This window comes from Solea senegalensis, linkage group LG1 (genome assembly GCF_019176455.1).
Source record: "Solea senegalensis isolate Sse05_10M linkage group LG1, IFAPA_SoseM_1, whole genome shotgun sequence".
Taxonomy (NCBI): Eukaryota; Metazoa; Chordata; class Actinopteri; order Pleuronectiformes; family Soleidae; genus Solea; species Solea senegalensis.
In genome coordinates this window covers 38,964,841-38,985,583 of record NC_058021.1, presented here as the reverse complement: position 1 = coordinate 38,985,583, position 20,743 = coordinate 38,964,841, and positions in this window count along the sequence as shown.

Sequence of the window (20,743 nt, the reverse complement as noted above, 5' to 3'; positions counted from 1 at the left end):
CAGTATATCATGATTATTATTATTATAATAATATACAGTGTATACTATCAGCCAAGATCGTTGGGGGGGAGAAGCAGATGTGAATCAGTTGAGCAGCAGGTGGAAGATGAGATGCCGCTGCAGCGTCGTGTGGTGATGCAGCCTCTAGAAATACAGCGATAAAATGCCATGAGATGTGGAGCCACTGACAGTTGTAGTGAGCTGCATGTTTGACTGTTTTCTTATCAGCTGTGTGATGCAGAGCCATGGAGGTTCATTCCTGTGTCAAGTCACATTTATTTATGCAGCTCAGTATCACATATTTTCCTCAACAACCTGTAGAGTATCATGACCCCCACACACACACACACACACACTGTATGCACAGCCTGGAATAATGGAACAAGTACATACACAAGATTCTAGTATCACAGAGTCTTTATCTTCCTCCACTTCACTTTCCTCTCCTCATTTTGTGTTTCCTTTTGTTGCCACTTTCCTGGTCTCTTCAGCATTGAACTTTTCTTCATTTGTGTTCTGGTAGAATTTCTAAATTGAGACAATGAGCTGTCACTGCACACTCCTCTGATGGTTTAAAAGCTTGTCTTTTCTCTCAACACATAATCTGTTGTGAGGCTTACTTTGCGACTCATTGGTTCAACTCCTGTGCCTTTTGGATTAAATCCCAGTTTAAAATAGGTGTTAGGTTTGCTTGTTAGTCCTACAGTATGCGTGTGCTTGGGTTTTCACCTCATTTGCCCTGATTTCCTCACCCATTTTTAACACATGCAGTTTGGGGTTGAGCGAATACATTGACTCTACATTCAGGGGAAGAATGGTTGTTAGTCTCTGTATGCTGTCTCTGCATATGTCCCTGTGTCAGTTGGGACTGGCAAAGGATACATGGCATGTGTATGTGCATACAAGTGTACAGAACACTCAATGCTCAACATACCTCTAATATGTGTAGAGGTCACCCGTTCATAATTACCAAGGGACTTTAACGCTCAATCATCTTGGCGCTAATTCATGGTCCTCAGAGGATGAATCTTAAAGCCTCTGATGATCCACTAACTTCGCATCTGTTTGAACACACATTCAAAGGATTGTTGTTCCATTAAGTTCAGTTCTGAAGAGCGGTGATGTGAGTCACAGTTACAGAACTTTGTTGTCGTGCTTCCCTGCGGGGGAAACTTTATTACTATTCCAATGGGGGGGAAATGTTGTGTCTAAATACAATATTAAATGGATGTAAAAGTAACCTCTTAATATTCCAGATAGATGCAACGCTTGTTGTGTATAACATTTTATTATGTTTTATATCCTATTTTTCTCACCGTCCCAAATGTATTTCACTTCTGAGTCAGTACAACATATACGGTATGGTTCTAAGGAGTCCGCTGTGTTGGACGGCATGCTGCGTTCAGACTGCACCACAGTGTTTCCTCTGTGGCAGACACAGAGAAGTCTCCCGTCATATTTAAAGCTACAGGGATATGAAACGGCTTTTCCAGTGCATCACTTTAAGCACTGCAATGTGGTCCTAAGACTCACCCAGTAAAGAAGTTTTAAGAAGAAACTTTGCCACTCAGAGGGAGCTGTTCTTATATCCACATTTGCTGGTTTTCAGTAAGATGATGGAGGAATCATTTGAATCCAATCTATTAAGTAGATTAGCCATGTCTATTCTGAGCAGTATAATGGTGTCTTAATAGAGCAGATTTTAATAGAGTAATAGAGTAGGTGATTTGGAATAATTAAAAATAAAAAGACTTTTTACTAGATGAGACCAATTCCCTTTTTTTCCATATTCTTTCAGTGTTTGTTTGTTTGTGGGCTCCAGGCTCTGCTGTTTGTCATGTGTTATGCTATTAACATTCAAACGGTGACAAATTAAAGGAAAAGCCTAAATAAACAAGGAACAAATGTCTTCATGTGGGAAACCTGTGAAAGATTTCACACCAGTGTCTTAAACAGCACTCTCCCTAAATGAGGGTATGGTGGTCATCCCTTCAGTAGAGTGTGGAGACTTGTACTATTAATCACTGACCACAGGAGCTGTTCTGGTGGCTCTTGGTGCTCATAACACCTTACAAGGACACTTGATGTTGATTTTTCCTTTAATTTGTCATCAAGCAGTCTACAGTTCTTCTGCATTATTTAACGCTGCATTACTGGCCATTTATCCAACAGTGCTGCCTTGTAATTAAAATCATCTATCTCATCTCGGCTCTAAACTGGTGTCTGTGGGACGGTAGTGAGTCTTCATCAGTCTTATCAAAGAACTGAAACCACTGATGTATCCCTTGTTTAATTTGGTCTTCAGTAGGACCCGATTCCACATTATCAGATGGGAGCTGGTGCTTAAAGGTTAATGCATCACTGAAGGATACAAAGTGTGTGTAAGTGTGTGAATGTTGCATTTGCTTGTCCTTCTGCATTAATTTTCCCAGAGGGCATCTAATGAGTTGTCTGGGGAGTAGGACGAGCCATGAGGAAGTCAATAGGAGTCTTGGTAAACAGGATTTAGTAATATCCAGCACAATGTTGTCCTGAGATAGCTTTGGTCTAAACGGAACACCATACAGCTTTAAATAAGCATGTCAGATTTGCTACTTAGTATTTTTTTTCATACCTAATACAAATGCAAAGCCGAGTGGAAGCTGAGTGTACTCCAAATGTGTTTGTTGCAGCCTTCCCCTCTTTAATTTCAGTTCCACTCTTTGGCTGTATATAAAAAAAGGTCGACCTAGTCTTCCAGTCCCTTTGTGAAGCCTAATGATTTACAGTTTGCTCTGCACCAACAGGAAATTCACCGACACCACCTGAACCAGGCACCTGTTGGACAATCCCAGCCGTTAATCACACAGTGTCCACTCACATGTGGCGTGCTTTATTCTGTTTTCCTCTCAGTGTGAACATGACATGTTCTAGTGAAGAAGACCTGAAACTGACGATTAAGAAACTTCAGGAAAATGTTTACTGACTTTAAATTTCATGTAAAAAATTGGCTAATGTCCCCATAGACTAATTTTTGCAACCAACAGAGTCGCCCTCTGGTGGCCTACTGCTAGTACCATCCGACTTTCCAGGTTTCACTTTTCCAACAGGAAGACTTTGTCCATTTTTTATATACAAGTACAACACAGAAGTACCTGAAAAACCTTTATATACACATAATCCTGGGCTATTGTATCTAGAAAGCTCAGGTCTCATCTGCATTCAGCTTGTTTAAAGTGGGGCTTGCTTATACCACCTTCTCACAGCATGCCACCTTTACTGAAAAAAACAGTTCAGCAAGACGATCTGGGTCACTGACACAACAAAACAGGCCATGAGTCCACAATAAATGCTGTGTGTTGTGTCAGATTTCATATATCTATAGATATATAAAAAAAACCTGCTGAAGCATCAGATGTTCCTGGTCCTCTGTCAAACTGCACTGAAAGCAGCGTCAGTGAAATCCTTAAGGTGGGTTAGCTCAGCTGCTGAAAAAAGGCAGGTTTCAGCAAACGCTGTAAATCTCCTCACAGCATTCGTCCAGTCTGCTCCCTGAAAGTGCAGCAGTGTGTCATATTGTCACCAACACATAATAATCGCAACTAAAAACATGTCTTTGTTGTACAAATAACAACATGAGCGGGTAACACTGGAGTTCACAATTACAAGACGGGATTTGACTGAAGATTCTCCAGGAAGTCGTGTAAAACACAAATCACAGGTGCAATATTTGCTATATTCATGTTCATGCCAAAGTGAGACAAAACTAAACAGAACAAACAATGAATAAAATGATAGAGGTCACAAGCCACCAGGTTGGAGCAAAAACAGCTAGTCAAATATCTCACTGAGTTTCAAAACATGTTGAAGATAATGAAATCCAATAGTCCAATAAAATACACCTAGACTATATATAAGGAATCTAAATAAAAGTTTGCTGTAAAATGTATGTACCTACATGTTTAATGTATACACAAACAGAGCAGGAATAAACTAATGGAACAGAAACAAAACTTGTCACTCTCTCTATGGCACCATCAGTATATACTGTATAATCTTTTTAATTTTTTTCCACCAATGCTGTGGAATTAATGTCCTTTTAGAAATAAAGAGTGACCATGGAGAGAGTGGAATACATTTTAACACACACACAAACACACAAAAACATTATGGCAAAAATGAATCATGACCCTCCTGAGGAAAGAGTAATAGTGTCATGTGCTATAAGCCTTTGGCAAAAGGTCATGAGAAGAGCAGTGCTTGTGCAAACCACAGGGTCAACTGAGGCCGCTAAAGAAGCACCACAGGGGCATTTGGACTTCATAGTGGTTTCATGTAAGATTTACACTTGAATCGTCCAGGTGCCTACTGACTGTGACTTGACACGATATTCCTGTAGAGTCCGTGCAACACATGAAAAACAGACATTTATGTAGAAGCACTTCTGCTTCAGATGGCACTCATGTAAGACTCATCCTACACCTGACACACACATTACTCTCTCCCCTCACCACATATAGGAAACACAAAGCAAAGCAGGTGAATTGATGAACAGGTGAAAGTGTTGTCCCTAACCTTGACCCTTAGTGCTCACACAGCACAGATCAGTGCCGCAGGTGCACCCTTGGTAAATTGTAGCGGGACTAATACACAACTGCATGTGTGTTTACAGGTCATATCTTCAGGCTTTGCAAAATGCATTTTTTTTGTGTCGAAGTTAAACGAGAGTAGCGCTAATTGTGCAAAATAGACCGTTTTTTTTTTTATTTTTGTTCATATTTTTGTTCATAGATTTGTCTATAGGTTGTGCTGGAAAAAAGGATATAAGACACTCTAGATTGCACATTCATATATTCTCTATGTGTATGTTTTAACATAGTCATGGAAAAAAGCAGCCTGTTCTAAGAGTTAACCATAACCAGGTAATGCCTAACCTTAACTCTAATCTAACCACAAGTAAGAAATGACAAATCCCATATATTTTTAAAACTACATTTTATGGTGAATATTGCATAAGATACTGCATAATATTGATGTTGTGTTCAATGCCTGGTAAAAATAAAAATGAAAGCTCAGCTTTGCTCTTTATTATCTTTAGTTCACATACATTACAGTTTCTTAGAAACCTAATTTCTGAAGACAGACCTACAATAGGTTGCCACGCATTATCTTCAAGAAATAGATATGCACGCGTTTCATGTTTGTCCTGTCTGAACTTGGCATTGCATTACGCAGTATTCGGCTTTAATTAAAATTGTCGCCGCTCACTCCACTCCTCTCTTCTATTTAGCATTTTGTTCTTGAATTGCATTACTGCCCTTTTGCTCAAGTCATTTTCAAAAACCATGTGTACTGCTGCGGTTCTGTCCTCTGTCTGTCATTTCATTTGCTGCATTATTCCTTTTTCATTCTCACCCTTGCTCTTTTCTGGCATTGGTTGCTCAGCAACATCGAGTGTTATTTTGTGGTAAAGGAAAAACTGTGTGGAAGAAACAGAACATTCACTTTGAGTGGGTCCTTTGTCATTTTGCCGAGCTCCTGTGTGTGAAAAACACATAAGTCTGTGAGACAACCTGTGATTACACCGTTCTGCTGTTCATTATTCTGAACACGCATGTCACATTTTAAATGGTGCTTGCCAGTGGTCCTCTGTGGAGCTTGTGGTCACATGTATTGCTGCTGAGTTTTATTATTTTTAATATTTAATTTATTTTGGTTGTCTCGTGCACATCATGACACTCCATTATAGAGGAGTAGTACACATTTCTGGGGACTGCTGTCAGGAATAGGTATCCACAGCTGGTGGCAGCAATCTGTGATAAAAGGTTTTAAAGCATCATTAAAGTGAAGAGGACGAAGATTATTGGGCTGGTGCCTCCAAAAAGTCACTTGAAAACATACAAGGATGGTTGAGTGATGTAGTCATTATGTGTGTGAGGCCAGAAAGAACAAACACAAATTCAGACATTGTTCTTTCTGGCTCACAGGAGATGCTTTTTCAACATTAAAGGTTAACTAATGAGACAAAATTCACGCGACGCAGTGCAGCTTTGTGATGCTCAGGTGTGGAAGAGACAACTTCTGCATCTTCCAGCTGTGAGTCTTCCTATTCAACCGCTTCTCCGTCAACACTGGGAATTCCAGCTGACTTCAAACATGAAAAAGAAAATAACACAACAGCAAAAAGCAAACATGAGCTTTTCTTCGAAAGATAGTAGCGATATCTGTCTTTCAAACAGTTGACATTTGAAACTGCAGATTTGTGAAATGAATGAAGCATTGTCATGAGTCTTTTATACAGTGTTTGCAACAGCATTGGTCCCAGTGTCCACATCTAATTACAATGTACAGTGCACCAATTAGCTCTTATTTAATTGCCTCTTGAATGCTGGAAGTTGAGTGGCCCCTGGGAGCAACCTTTACTTTGTCTGAACCAAATATAGATTGCTTTATTGTCGCCCACAATAATATGCACTAAAGTGCTAAATAGTCACATTTGATAAGAAAGTGATCGGAGAGGGGAGTTGAATGCAGCCTGCTTTTATATCCAACACTAACAAATTATGCTAATTTAGCAAAAAGGTTAGAACAATTATTTAATAAAACAAACAAGCCTTCACTATTTTTTTTTTTTACTTTAAGCCACTGCAGTGCATTTCTCTGTGTCTGAGAGCAAATGGGAGTTTTTCCCTCAGGATTTCCCACAGATAATAAATCTGAACCATATTTCAATGCCCATAAGTGAATGGATATATTCACTTCACTTCAACTCAATTCCTTTTTATTTTTTTTTTGAATAGCGCCGAATCATAACATACATTATCTCAAGGCACTGCACATAGACAACATTATTGAGAGCAGAGAAACTCAACAATTGACACAATGAGCAAGCACTAGGCATCAGTGGAGAGGAAAGAACTCCTTTGGAACAGGAAAATCTCTGACAGAACCAGACTCACAGATGTGCGGCCATCCGCCTCGACCGGTTGGGGTGAAAGGAACAATGGGGGACAGAGGAGAGGTGGGGGGAGAGAAAGGACAAGAGAGAGACCAGGAGCAGATGCAATTGTATCAAGTTCTAAGAGTCAGTGATGACATGTTTATAGATGTAATTTATACAAGCAGAGATTGTTACTAATAATTATACTGATACTTTAATTATAGCATGATAATAATAATAATGGTGATGATGTGACATGAATGATAATAATAATATCTAGATTTAAGATATATTGCACATTGTGCACATCATTGAGATAATTTTTAATTACATTTAATAACTGGGGTTATTATCACTAAACAATAACTAATTCTTCTATTCATAACTGATACCAGCAAACAATAATTCTGGCTAAAGTTGAACTGAAGTTTCTGGAAGTCTTCCAAGAACTTCAGTAATAACAATAATATACCTTTGCCCAAACTACACCATATATATTCCCAGCCTTGTTTGCCCTCCTGATTGAACAGATGAATTTTAAGGATGATACAGTACCTGTGAAGGATAAAGGAGAAGAGGGAGAGAGGAAACAGTGAGGAAAGGAGAAAGCTAGCTGAGAGAAAGGGTGGAAACAAAATGATGACACCCCTCTAGTGGTTTGTGCACAAGCACATATGGCCACACATATCAATATTTATTTCATATTTACTCTTGGTGTCTTGTGGCCTCATTTATTCTGACATTGTTTTGGTAGAAATTGTGCCTTTTTCTCACTCGTGTAACCAACAGAGAGTTGAGTTGCACTCAAAGAAACAGCAGAGCTCTGTAACATCAGCAAACCAGGATCTCTTTCTACTACTTGATTAACCTGCCAGTATAATTCAACATCATGCTACAGCTTCTAACGGAACAGAGCTGAATCAACACCCATGTGTCACCTGCTGCATCTGTCACAAGGCTCAGCTCTGCTCATGGGTTTGGAGCAGTGGAGACACTTAAGGGAAAAGACACCTTTCCAACCAACACTTGTGTTGCTGCTGCTCTTCAGTCTCCCATGTGAACCAGGACTCATAAATCTAACATCATGAACACCCCGTCCACTGATGATGATGATGATGATGAGTGAATTATTCTCACTAATTAATCCATCAGTGCAGCTGGCTGATTTATAATAGTGCTTGCAGCAAATGGAAGTCGACTTAAGTCTGTGCTTCCTACCTCAGGTCCATTTTGTCCCCAACCTCACGGTCTTTCTAATGTTTTTATATGAAATCCTGTGTTCTGCAGTTGAGGTGTGTGGACTAGCCCAAAACCTGTGGAAAATGTTAAGATGCCAATGCTGAACTATACTCATAGTCAGCGTGAGGCTTGTTGTCTCCGACTCCTCCCCCTTGTAAATGTCGGAGCTGTCTCTTCGTTGTCTTTCTCTCTCCACCGTTTGATGCGCGGTGTGAGTTCACACAGCTGCAACTCTGTCTCCTTTATTCTATTTGAGTTAGTTGAGTTTCCCTTAAGTTTCCCCTTAACTGCTGACCAGCAGGCTGAAAATCAGGATGCCAACTTCAGTGTCGTTACAAACTCCATTGCTAATTAAATTAAATATCTTGTTTATTTTAAGGGTTAGGGTTAGGGTTTTATCGCCATGTGTAAGCGTCCTCTGGAGCGATGTGTAAGCGTCCATCTTCAACAGAGAGTTGAAGATGTTGTAATGCTGTAGGTCTGAAATAATGTCTTTTCTGGCTGTTTCCATACTCGTAAAAGCACCCGGGGGTATCATGAGGATCAGATATATTCAGTCTGTCAGGTTCTGTGATATATTATTCGATCTATGTGAATTTACAGTAAGAGTCACATGACGTCTGGGGCTCTAAAAAAGCCATTTTTATCACTCACCGACAGCGATTAATAGTTCAATCCTGGCGTCTTATAAACGTCAAAAACTAGTATCTGATGCTCACCTCCCATCTCATCTTGATCCTTTCAAGACAGTCAGAAACAAAACCAGTTGTTGAAAACAGCCGATGTCTTTGTACCAGCAGCAGGACTCTTGTGCTCTCCACCTGCACTTTTAGTCAAAACCAGGAGAGACACGACTACAGTTACTCCTCATGTTGATCAAAACTTTCATTCAGTTGAATTATATAAAAATAATAGACTCTGCTGCGTGCACAGCTGTGGGGGAGCGATCAATGGTAATAACAATATCTAAAACTGTGTTTTCAATCATTTCTTATCCTCTTGGATGGTCCTTTAACTTAATATATAAACATATAGTTACCTTAATTCTGTTGATGATGCCAAGTATTTTAGCACCATGAAATATAGTCATCTGGTGCGAACATTATACTGTATGAGGCGGCTGCATTAAAATAGAAGGCAGTTCTTTCAGTTGACCCATGAACCCTAACGACCACATCAAACTACAGCTTATAAAGTTATAAAGGAAAGAAATGAGAACCCTGTGTCCGTATGATATCGGTCACATATTGATTGAGTCGTAAATCTGGCACATCAGGTTGTACATGTTCTGTATGTGGATGGAGAGAGAAAGAAAGGCAAATAACAAACTACATTTTTGATACTGCGGGGATTATATGTATATATATATATACTGTACATGTGTATATATATAAAAGAAAGGAAAGAAAATCTTAATTTGTTTTGCTCCGTCTTCACACAACATGAGCTCAGCTCTGGAGGCAAGAGAGTGCAATATACATGTCATTTTTTCATTATTTTAACCCTGTGGGCACAACACACATTTTTTTCAAAATCCAGTCCTGGCACTTTTACACTACACAGTCCCGGCACGGCTTGACTCTACACGGTTTGGTATGGTTTCCAATTACTATAGTACCTCCCCAACGTGGGCAGGGTCATCAGCACGGCTGCGTGAAACTGAATAATTAGACTCGGATAATTAAAAAGTTTTGTTCACAGAATCTTTCAACACTTGCTGTGTGACTGGAGTACAGACTCTATACTGTGTTCAGTGGTCAATTTCCTTGCTAAATGTTGGAGATTAACATATGTTTTCAAGATTTTGAAGTCTTTTTAATTGAAAAAAATAAAATTTTTTATTGAACTACAGTACAGCATTGTTGGCTTTGATTCTTGTTTCGGATGTCGCGCTCAGCTCGCTTGGAACCCTCGCAAGAGCAGGTGCTAAGAAAAAGTACCAGGAACTATACCTGATGGAAAAGCCCAAAAAAACATGCCGAGTCTAGCCGTGCCGGGACTGTGTAGTGGAAAAGCGTGTGTGTGTGTGACTGAGGTAAAAGCCCCATGGGGTGAGACGTGCTGTGACCCTTTTTGACCAGGCCACACATTAGTAAAATTCTCCCTGAAATGTGTCATTAAAATGTCAGCTTTGCTGGAGACTGTGAGTCAAACAGCTAAAAGCTTTCAGTTCAACATTCCACTTCATCCTCGAGTGTTTTAATTTCCAGTCTCAAACAAAAAGAACTTCCACTCAAATCAAAATGCAGACATAACACCTTTATTTACTTGAATGTTTTATCCTATTGTTCCATTAAATCCAGAGACAGAGAGTGCTGCTGCCTCTCTCTAATCAACACGGGCTGAAGTGTGAAAATGTGATGAAATAAAACACAATGTGTGAAGAGGCTTTATGCCTTAAATTTTGAACTTTGTATGGCTCTAAAATGCAAAGTGGTTTTCCCGACATTTCTCTCCTCATCACATCACACGAGGATAAATTACATACTGAGGTAGTCATTTGGGACAAAAGCAGGTGTCTAAACTTACGCATATCAGCCAACATATGCAGTTAAGCTCAAGTTATGCGCAGCTCATGCAAAATGTTAATTATAACCAATTTCTGGCTAGACGTTTGACAGAGAACAGGAAGGGATCCACACATGTTAGAGGTGACATTAAAAAAGGATTCTTTTTGTTTGTTGTTCTTCTCCTTATGAAAGATGCCATGTACAAAATCACTTCAATCCTACAATTTTTTTTTCTTGTTAATGGAAAATCTTCATTTACTAACACAGCAACATTTTCACTCTCTTAATTTTGATGATTTGTGGTTGGAAGACTTGATGTGTTTTTTTAACACTTTTGTGTTAATGACAGGTTTTTTTTCTGAGAATGTGCTAAAATCACATCAAATCAAAAGAAAAGCAAACAAAACAAAACAAACTAGTAATCATAATAAAAATAAAAAGTGGGAACAGTGCTGGTTGCAGAAGTCCAATATAAAGACAGGCAGTGTGGATTCCTTCAGGTCGTCTGCATATAGTCATATAATGTCCATTTCTCTGACATTTTGCTGACACACATGTTTTCCTTTAGTCTGAGAGTGTACATCATTTCTATTCATTATTTTATTTTACATATTTAACCATAGTGCAATTGAAGGAGGATCAAACTGATACAGTTTTCTTGTTCCTGCTTTTTTTTTTTTTACATGCACTTGATAATATCTTGGTCAAATATAAATCATTATGTTACGTATCAGTTTAGGACCCAAGAGCAGGCGGGTGAGGAGATGTGGCGGTTTTAACTGTTCATTCAAAAAGGTTTAACAAATGTGAGGAAAGTAGTTGAAAAGTGGAGGAGGCGATCAGTTCCAAACAACAGTGAGGCTGAGCGTCAAAAAGCAGCATGCACACGGGAGAGCGCACACTGCGTAGTCTGCTACGATGAGGCGATGAGTGACTGCAGGAGCAGGAAATATGTAGGCTGAGTTGATGAGTGAATTGGGAGCAGGTGTGCTCCCGCTACAGGTGAGCTGATTGCATGCTGGAGGTGACAGCAGGAGAGAAAGGAGGAGACAAAGGAAGGAGGCAAGGAGGGCCATGACACATTAGTCAAAACACATTTCTTTATGCTTCCAAGATACATGGTTTTAAAGTAGAATAACCCGAAATGTTTTTGTTTCCAAAGCGGTTGCAGCTTTTTTGGCACTCCCAAAACCCATCCTTGTGCATCCTTATCTCTCCTAGTTCCTTAAAACGCTTCTTAAATGGACTGAACTTGTATTGTTCTCTGTTTCTTGACAACATGGCTGAACGTTTTGGGACGTCCAACACTGACCTAGAATTCTTTATTCTCAAGAATTTGAAACATCCTTGGTTTTTTTTTTTCTTGTCAAGGGTGTCTGGGCCATGGACTGAAAATGTGACATTCTCTTCACCACGAAGGCTCGACTACCTGCAGGGTTATGGGTAAATGCTTCTCCTTGCTTTGGCCACAACCCTTGACCCAAGAAACTAAATTTTCATTGAATGCAAACACAGTGCCATTTTGCCCATGTGAGCTTTTGTTCGCATTACCTTTGAGGAGTGCGGTCCTTCTGGGTTGGTGTTGTACTCACTATCCTTGCTGTTTGTGTCTGTTTTGCTCAGTTACATCAAGATGGCTTTGGTGCTGATTCTTATTAATACTGTTTTATATCGTTTTACCTTTCCCTGTCTTACTTTTCATTTTCTTCCTCTTCTTGTTCTTCTTTTTGACATTTGAAGTAAATATTATGTCTCTCAGACTCATACAGACACACACATCACAGTGTTTTGTCAATTGTATATTCCAGTGTCAGCCAGGTGAAACATATTGACCAAGCAGCAATTTTCCATAAGTCTAAATGTGGCCTGGGTATGAATAATTCTTGGCTTAATGCAACATGAGGACATAATGTACAATAAGGCAGAGTTGGAAACAAACCACACTGTGGTGCCTCAGAGGGCTTTTTCAACAGGATTAGACCGCTGATGTGAAACATCATCAGTTTTCAGCTTAAATAATGGATTTAGCTCAAATTCATTGCCTGGTCAAAAAGAGGTGCACAACGACTGGCTCTAACCTCTCCTCTGACTCGTTTGTCAGAATTTATGCAATATAAAAAGATTTTTTTCTCATTTATGTTCCATAAATGTGAGCTGGATTTAAACCTGCAGTGTGCAAATGTGGTATTGATTTATCCTATGTTACTATCTTAGACTGGGACGCTAAGGTCACATCATGCAGATCCACGCAATTTAAATAAATAAATTAAAACAAAGATTGATGGGAAATGTAAATGCTAATCATTTTCAGTAGTGGAGAAAAAGAAACACTGTCTGGACGAAAAGGCGAGCACTTCAGAGATGATGACAGCACTTTGCTGGCGTATAGTTTGTTTCCAAATGAAAGTGCCAATCTTTCAGGTGGAATATTTCCCTCTCTAAATGTGACAGCACTTCAGATGGCTGTGATGTGAACAAGGCTGCAGAGGAGATGGCTAAATACCAAATCCATCAGAGGGAGGTCGATGGTTGTGACCTTGTACAGAACATTCTTCTGAATTTGTCTCGCAAGTGACACATTTCTCAAAAGTGTGACAGGGAAAGCTTTTTTTTTGTTTTTGGTGTAAACAAGAATATATCAATCGCTACGGCCAAAGTAATTGTGTATTGTGTCTGTATAATGCAAGACGTTCAATCGGAAAACAGATGAAACAGATGTGACAGTGACATGCAGTGGCATGGTCGTGGATAGATGGTTCAATGTTAAACTAAATCAAATTGAATTAAGCTTGTGAATAGATTACAAATGAATTCCAAATGGAACAAATGGAAATGGCACACACACACATACACACACACACACACACAGAGTGATAGCAGTAATTGCTTCACCAAGCAGCCACAGCATTTTTGAAATAACGCACAATTCACACAATCCATTGTGCAGCTGGTCACACAGATTCATGCAGCGGCCATAACAAGCTTCACTCGATATGTTTTCACGTTTAATACACCCACACTACTCAGGTGCCACTTTATCCAAGGCACTCACCTTACATCATAATTATCACCATACTTTTTTTTTTTGCAGCTATTCGCCACAGATGTGTATATTCATCTTAAACAGGATTCATTTAGCACAGATAGAGTAGCTGTCGCCTGCTCTCACCCTTTCAAGTAAAGAAAAGGCTTTTGAAGAGTATACCTGTTAAATGTTTTAAGAGGGGGCTGCCAAGATCTCTTCTGAGCTGTCTGACCGTCCTGTGAGATTTGCCTCTGTCGTCCTTGGCTGGTAAACACAATCTCCACGCTTGTCCCTTACCTGCTATTTAAGAGCACGCCGGCTCACTACCTCCTGGTATAGCTGCACTTGAATTTATTGGTAGGGAGGTCAGGGAGCCTGCTGGCCTGCTCAGGATTCATTGCCGTGCACAGCCACAATACCTCATGCACAGGAAGGCAGAGTGCAGAGCAGGGCTCATCTGAACTTATTCAAATGAGAGCAGGTCTTTGAAGCATTGCATGGGGCGGGCTTTGTTAAGGGTCCCAGCGGATTGTGCTGTTGACAGTCTCAGGTTTTCTAATGAGAGCAGCCGTGACATGTGCCTTAGGGCTTGTTCACAATCACTTGGTCTGCCTCTCTGATCACTCCCTCATGCGTTTTTTTTTTTTGTATCTACCCACGTAAACGTGGCCTTGAAGTCCCCCTGAGAATTTCCAACAAGCAAACACAGAACATGACTGTATACACGAGACTGTCCTGCTTCACGACTTACACAGGAGCGACATTTCGTCCACTGAATCATTCATAGGACACTGAGATTCTTTCTCCAAGGATGATCTGAGATTGAATACCTGCAGCAGATTCACAAATGTCTTACATGCCTCACTGCTAACAGTCACGAACACAGTTAGCAAATTGCAAATGCTTATGTTTAATTGATCTATTTTTGACTGCTAGGACTGCAAGAATTAATCAATTATAAATGAAATGCTAAATAATTTGCCGTCTATTTTGATGCTGTGTTTTTTTTTAAATAGAAAATAAAAATCACTCTTGGTTACAGTTTCCTAAATCTGATTTTGCTCTAGTCTCTTTGCTCCTGCACTGACAGTATTTTCTGCCGTTTAAGGGCAAAACAACTAATCGATAAACCGTAGAGTGGTTAAGTAGTTATCAGTCAATAAATGCAAAGAACATCTGTGTTAATCGCACAACTCGGAAATGCAAGAGATAGAAATGCGACAGGTACTGCACTATAGGAGTTGAAATGTTGGCAATTTAAGGTAATAATTGACAATATGCTGCACAGATGGTGTTATCAGCCATAGCAATCATGTGATTTCACTTGTTTTAATTCATAATTGTATAATAATTAAACCTGGGGAAAAAGTTTGGGATATGTTATCTGTTTTATCAAAAGCTCCAGCGGAAGATCAATATCGTTATTTTTTATAAATATGAGCTGCAACCTGGAGGTATTAGCTTAGCTTAGCACAAAGCCTAAAAGAACGGCTGAAGCAATTATAGCCTGAGTCTGCCGGAGAGTCTCAATATCCACCTGCCAGCCTCTCTAAAGATCACTAATGAACACCTTGTGTTCCATTCATTGAATCCGCTCAAAAGCCGAGTTGTAGAAATGAAAAGCTGTGGTTTTATGGAAGGTCACGTTAGCAGAGACAAGTCACTGTTCCCAAGAAGCTAAGAAATTGCCTGTCACATATACAGCTGACAGCAGCTGGTCAGTTTAGCTCTGACTGCACAGACTGGAATATAGGAGATATTTATGTTGATTAGTGAGCTCTCGACGCAAAAAAAAAAATCTCCACGCTGTAGCTTTTAAATTGGTATTATTGTGAGATTGACACAGATTGAGTTTGCGCTTAAATGTTCTGCCTCCAGGAGACAGCCACAGGCGTCTCTTTAAACTCATGACATGACAAAACTCTCCCCTTTTCTTGTCGACGCAGCATTTATTTGTCACCAAACGAACTGTCAGATATAGAGAAGGAAATATTACAACCTTAAATGGTGTCACAAAGGTTCAGCTTTAATCAGTGCAGGTGGTGAGCGCAGCTGCATGTCCTCACTGCTGAGACAGTGCCATAAAACCTGTAAATACTGGGATGTTGGGGGGAGCTTTTTCACTTGATTTCAATCGATCATGTTAGAATGTCCTATGACAGGTGTAAAACAACCAGTACTGTATATTCTGCTACATTTAGACGTCTGCACACAGTATTATACCAAGTCTCATATGTGCTATAAATCAGTGACATGTGTAACTTGCAACTTAGTATCAAGTGCAGACACGACAAGATATCATCGCTGCTGTCTACAATTGTAATTTACACACTTGTCGGTTAACAATGACCTCTCTGTAAACTCATAAACACAAGCAAATCTAATCTTCTCTTCATATCTTTGTTAACAATCATTCTGCATCATGTTGCTGCACTACTCCCTTTGAGTTCTATTCGGAGGAAATGTGGCATTTCATTGCAATGCAGAACTGATGTATCCCTTAAGTGAAATGATTCACACTCTGCCAACATTAAGGTATGGATAATGTAAAACCTCTTGACTTCAATGATACAAAAAAAAACAGAATGGTAATTCTATTCTAAAACAACAGCTCTTTTTCAATTGAATGAACTAAGATAAAGTCTCTTATTTGAAGCAAGGCGTTTACATATCCATGCTTTTGTTACAACTGCTCCAGACTATTGCTCTGCCCTTTATGTTGTTGTTAGCCAGGCCTCCCTGTCCCAACGTCAGCTTGTCCAAAATTCTTCAGCTTGCCTGTTAACAAGGATGCACAGGTGTGAACACTTTGTGGGGAATGTGCTCACGCCTGTGCCCCCTCTTGACCTCCCTGCACTGGCACCCAGCGTGTGACACGATTCATTTTAAAATCCTTTTATTTGTGTACATATGTCTTAATGGTCTTCCTCCACCCTACCTCGGTTGTTGCTTTACTACTGTCCTCACTTTGGTCAACCATTGATGTTGTTGTTTTTTTCAATGTGCTTCATATATAAATGGAGTTTAAAATCTGTAGTAGGCAGGATTGCTTGTTAAATAAATGATTGAATCCCATCCTCAGGTCATTAGATAAAACATTATGGGATGGTGGCTCTTGGTCCTAAGCCCCCCACCCCCACCCCCATCAAATGAACAGATGCAAGTGCATTATACCCAAGGCAATCTCTGTATCTCAGTATTTTATGGGTGAGAACCCATGGGTCACTGAAAGGTTCACTGAATAAATGTGTCAAGTCATGTCTGAAAATAAGTTTTAAATGAAATTTCAAACATAATTTAGAAATATTTGAAGTTTTGGTGGTATAGAAATGGCAGTAAAATAATAAAATATCTTTATGGATTTTAAATTTGCTCTTGACATATTATGAATTGGTGAAAAAGTGGGTCCCTAAATGAAAAGTTTGTAAAACACCACTCTGCATGATTTGATTTACATTATGCTGAAAAACGATATCTCTATCACGCCCCCCAAAAAATGTGTCCTAACCCAGCTTTAAGTTCAATTTAAAACTAAACCTCACCATGATTCATATCAGGTGGCTGATTTTACCTCAAGGGAAATGCAGGAAAAACATCATATCTGCTTAAATCCTTTTCCAGCTAATGTCCCCAGAATGTAAAGAGAATATTTAGGTGGCAAAAGCAGTGTTTTTGACACACACTGTGTCTCAGATGTTTGTCCTCCCTCAGCAGGACTTTTTTTTTAACTTGCTTGGAACATTTTCAATCATGTATGAAAAAGGAAATAACTGCAATGTCTGCTTTTCAGTTGCTTAATCACAGCCCAGCTTGACTCAGAACAAAGGATGGTGAATGACAGTTACAGCAGTCATGTCAGTGACACACATGGAATAGTGAGTTGTTATGGAAGTCATTTCAGCTCTCTGGCTCCCGACAGTAGCCGTTCAGCCCCTTTATCTCCTCCACAGAGAATACAGCAACATCAGGCTGCAGGGGTTGCTAATTAACTCAACCTCAGAAATAGCTTACTGCACTATTACATTCACGGTTTTCACTAAGTATGGATGTGAATGGTGACAGGGTTGAGCTCCAGAAGCAACTCTCCTTTGTTTCCAAGCCAGAAAGTACAGCGAGCAGATTTCCCAGGCTCCCTTTCCGAGAACTGCATGGAGCTGAGCTGTATCCTGCTTTAAAAATGATTGCCACTTGGTCCTGATTTGTGCCGACCAAGCTCTTTGCCTGCATGTTTAATGTACTGCTTTTGCGTGGCGAGTCTTACAGGAATAGTAAAAATGACAGATGGTGATAAGCCATCTGTCATGTGAGAGAGGCTTCCTGCTGTTTATGTACAGCAAAGGTTCATCTAAAAAGTATATGCCCAGTACAGGGAGATGGATACTGTACATCAGTGCATACGTGCAGAGGTTTATTTTGCTTTTTTGTGGAGATTGCAGAGTCAAACTGGATGGGGTTGCATAACACAGTAGGAGTTCAAACTCTCCTGTGTTCTGTTATAGAAATACACTGATTTTTCTCTTTTCAGAAGCATCACAATCCAGCACAAGAGAATTTGGATTAGATTAAAGCGGCAGAGCTGCCTTTCAGGTGCTTTGCCTCATATGAACTACACAAGCTGCTGTAGCCATCAGCTGATCAGAGCCCGCTGATTATACTGTATATTTTCAATATAAGCAATTTAACTACATCACATGGAGACACAATATCATTATTATCTGGACAATACCATCCAGAGTGGTGTTTATATAACTATAATGTTTTCAAGCATTACTCTGCTTGAAAACAAGATTTATATAATTGAGCATCAGAAAACATTCAATTCATTTTCCATTTTCCAGTGAGACATCACGCTCCTGGCATGTGCACTGTATTTGCTTCTGACATTTTTTGTCTTTTTATTCGGCTTCTCTTTATCACTGATTGCAGGAAGTCTCGAAGCTTCTCTCTCTCGCGCGAAGTTGACTTTAGAATAATGAAGTGGTGATAACATGATAGACAATACAGTTTGATTCACGCTGGAGCTGCAGGTGGTAGTTGGTATCAGATCGCTTTGTCAACACTGCCGGTGCAATCAGTGACAGTGGCTAAAAAAAAAAAAAATAGACCAAAAAGGGAACAAAAAACCTACACAAGCCAAGAAAAACCTCCTGCTGCAGACTGTGAATAATTAACTTGTTTTATTTCACTAACAAAAGCACCAGCACTTACCCAGCAAAAACCTTTGAAAGTGCACTGACAATAAGAAAGCAAGATGCTGACAGTTAGAAAGCGTTCATGAATACAAAATCATGAACAAAACACTGACCTGAAACTTACTGTGATGCATGATTTTCTGTTCTATACAGAAAACAATAGTAAATTATATGAATAAGTAAACCAATTCACCCAAGTCACTTTATATTTAACTCCATGTCACAGTGACAGACAGTTTTGACCAATATGTTCCATCAGAAACTTGTGGAAAATCTTGTTTAACCCACAACAGGTCGAGGTGATTTAAGGTGAGTTTAAATGTTCTTTGGTGGCTCCCAATGGAAGATTGCTTCTCTCTTGTCTCAGATGAGTATCTTTGCGTCTTTAAAAGGCCAATGTGTGGCTCTGATGCCACTGTGTGATCCCTGGGCTGCTGTGTAATCTTTTCACATCCTCTGATCCAGAGGAATCAAAGAGCAATTTGGACCTTTCTTTCTTTTATTGTCAGGCAACGGGGAGTGTTTCAGTAGCCTTAATGCTCCCCGGTCGTCATGTCGTCGTAATTATGTACATACTGTACACAGAAAACAGCAGGAACAGAGCTTTACAAGGGTAGTGCAAATTGGAGAAGTGCATAAAGTGTGTTTTGTTCTGTGTCTGTGACCTGAATGGTGGCCTCAAAGCGACATTGAGGTAATTCTCTTCACATGGGATTTCCTTTTGAGATCTCAGCATGTTTTTTTTATGCTACATGACATTCCTCTTTGTTGCTAAGAGGCTGTTGCGTTTCCACATCACTCCTCTCCACAGTCATCTGTTACAAAAGACAGTCTGACAACATGTTTCCATCGATCTCCTCGGACTAAAAAATGACTTTCTGTTGATAGTAGCATCAGTTTCTTCCTCTCCTACCAGACAGTGATTACAACAGCTAACATACATACTGGAGATAACACTGACATAAATTAGGTAAGTGAAATGCCACAAATAAAAGGTTTTAAAATATATGTAACATGCATAGCATTTATTTTTTAAAGTAAAAATGCTGTAAAAAAGAATGTGTGTACATTTCCTTTTTTTCTGATTCCAAAATAAAAGCATGGCTGTGTTAATTGCTCTTAAAGTGAAGGTGCAAAACTGAAATGTTTTGTCATTTTCTCTTCATATGTCTCACCATGTCTTTTTGAACCGACCTATGTGAAAAACTATTTACATTATAACAATAATAATAATACTAATAATAATAAACTGTATTTGTATAGCAACAACAAAAGATGCAAATACAACAGTAAAATATAACACAGGGTGGATTAAAATAGGAAAAAGAGGTTAAAACCCTGTTTAAACTTTATAATAAACAAATAATGCATATAAAACACAACACAGGGTGGAATGAAAAGGAGCTAGTTGAAGGCTAGAGTAAAAAAAGATAAGATTTAGAGGCAGGTTTTCTCTTTCTGAGGCTATTTTTCATCTTGGCTCCAATTCTGTCATCACAACTGCTGATATCACAATGTTGATCTGTCACTTAAGCTGAGCAAGAGTCATTGCCGGCCAGATAAAACTGAATTTTAGGGCCATATGCGGCCCCAGCATGTATGTTATAGATGCTCCTAAAGGTGAATACAGTGAATACAAAACAATTTTGCATTTATATGCATCAAGTTGAATAGTGAAGCCCACTGTGTAGAATGGAATTAGAAAAAAAAATCTATTTGAATTTAAGTCTACGGGAAAATAAGCTGACTTCTCTCTTGAATTATGACGTCAGTAAACAAATTCTGAGGAAAATTGATAATAAAGCACGCCAGTGTGATTGACAGCTGCCTGGTCGCATTTGTCTGTGAACATCTGGAC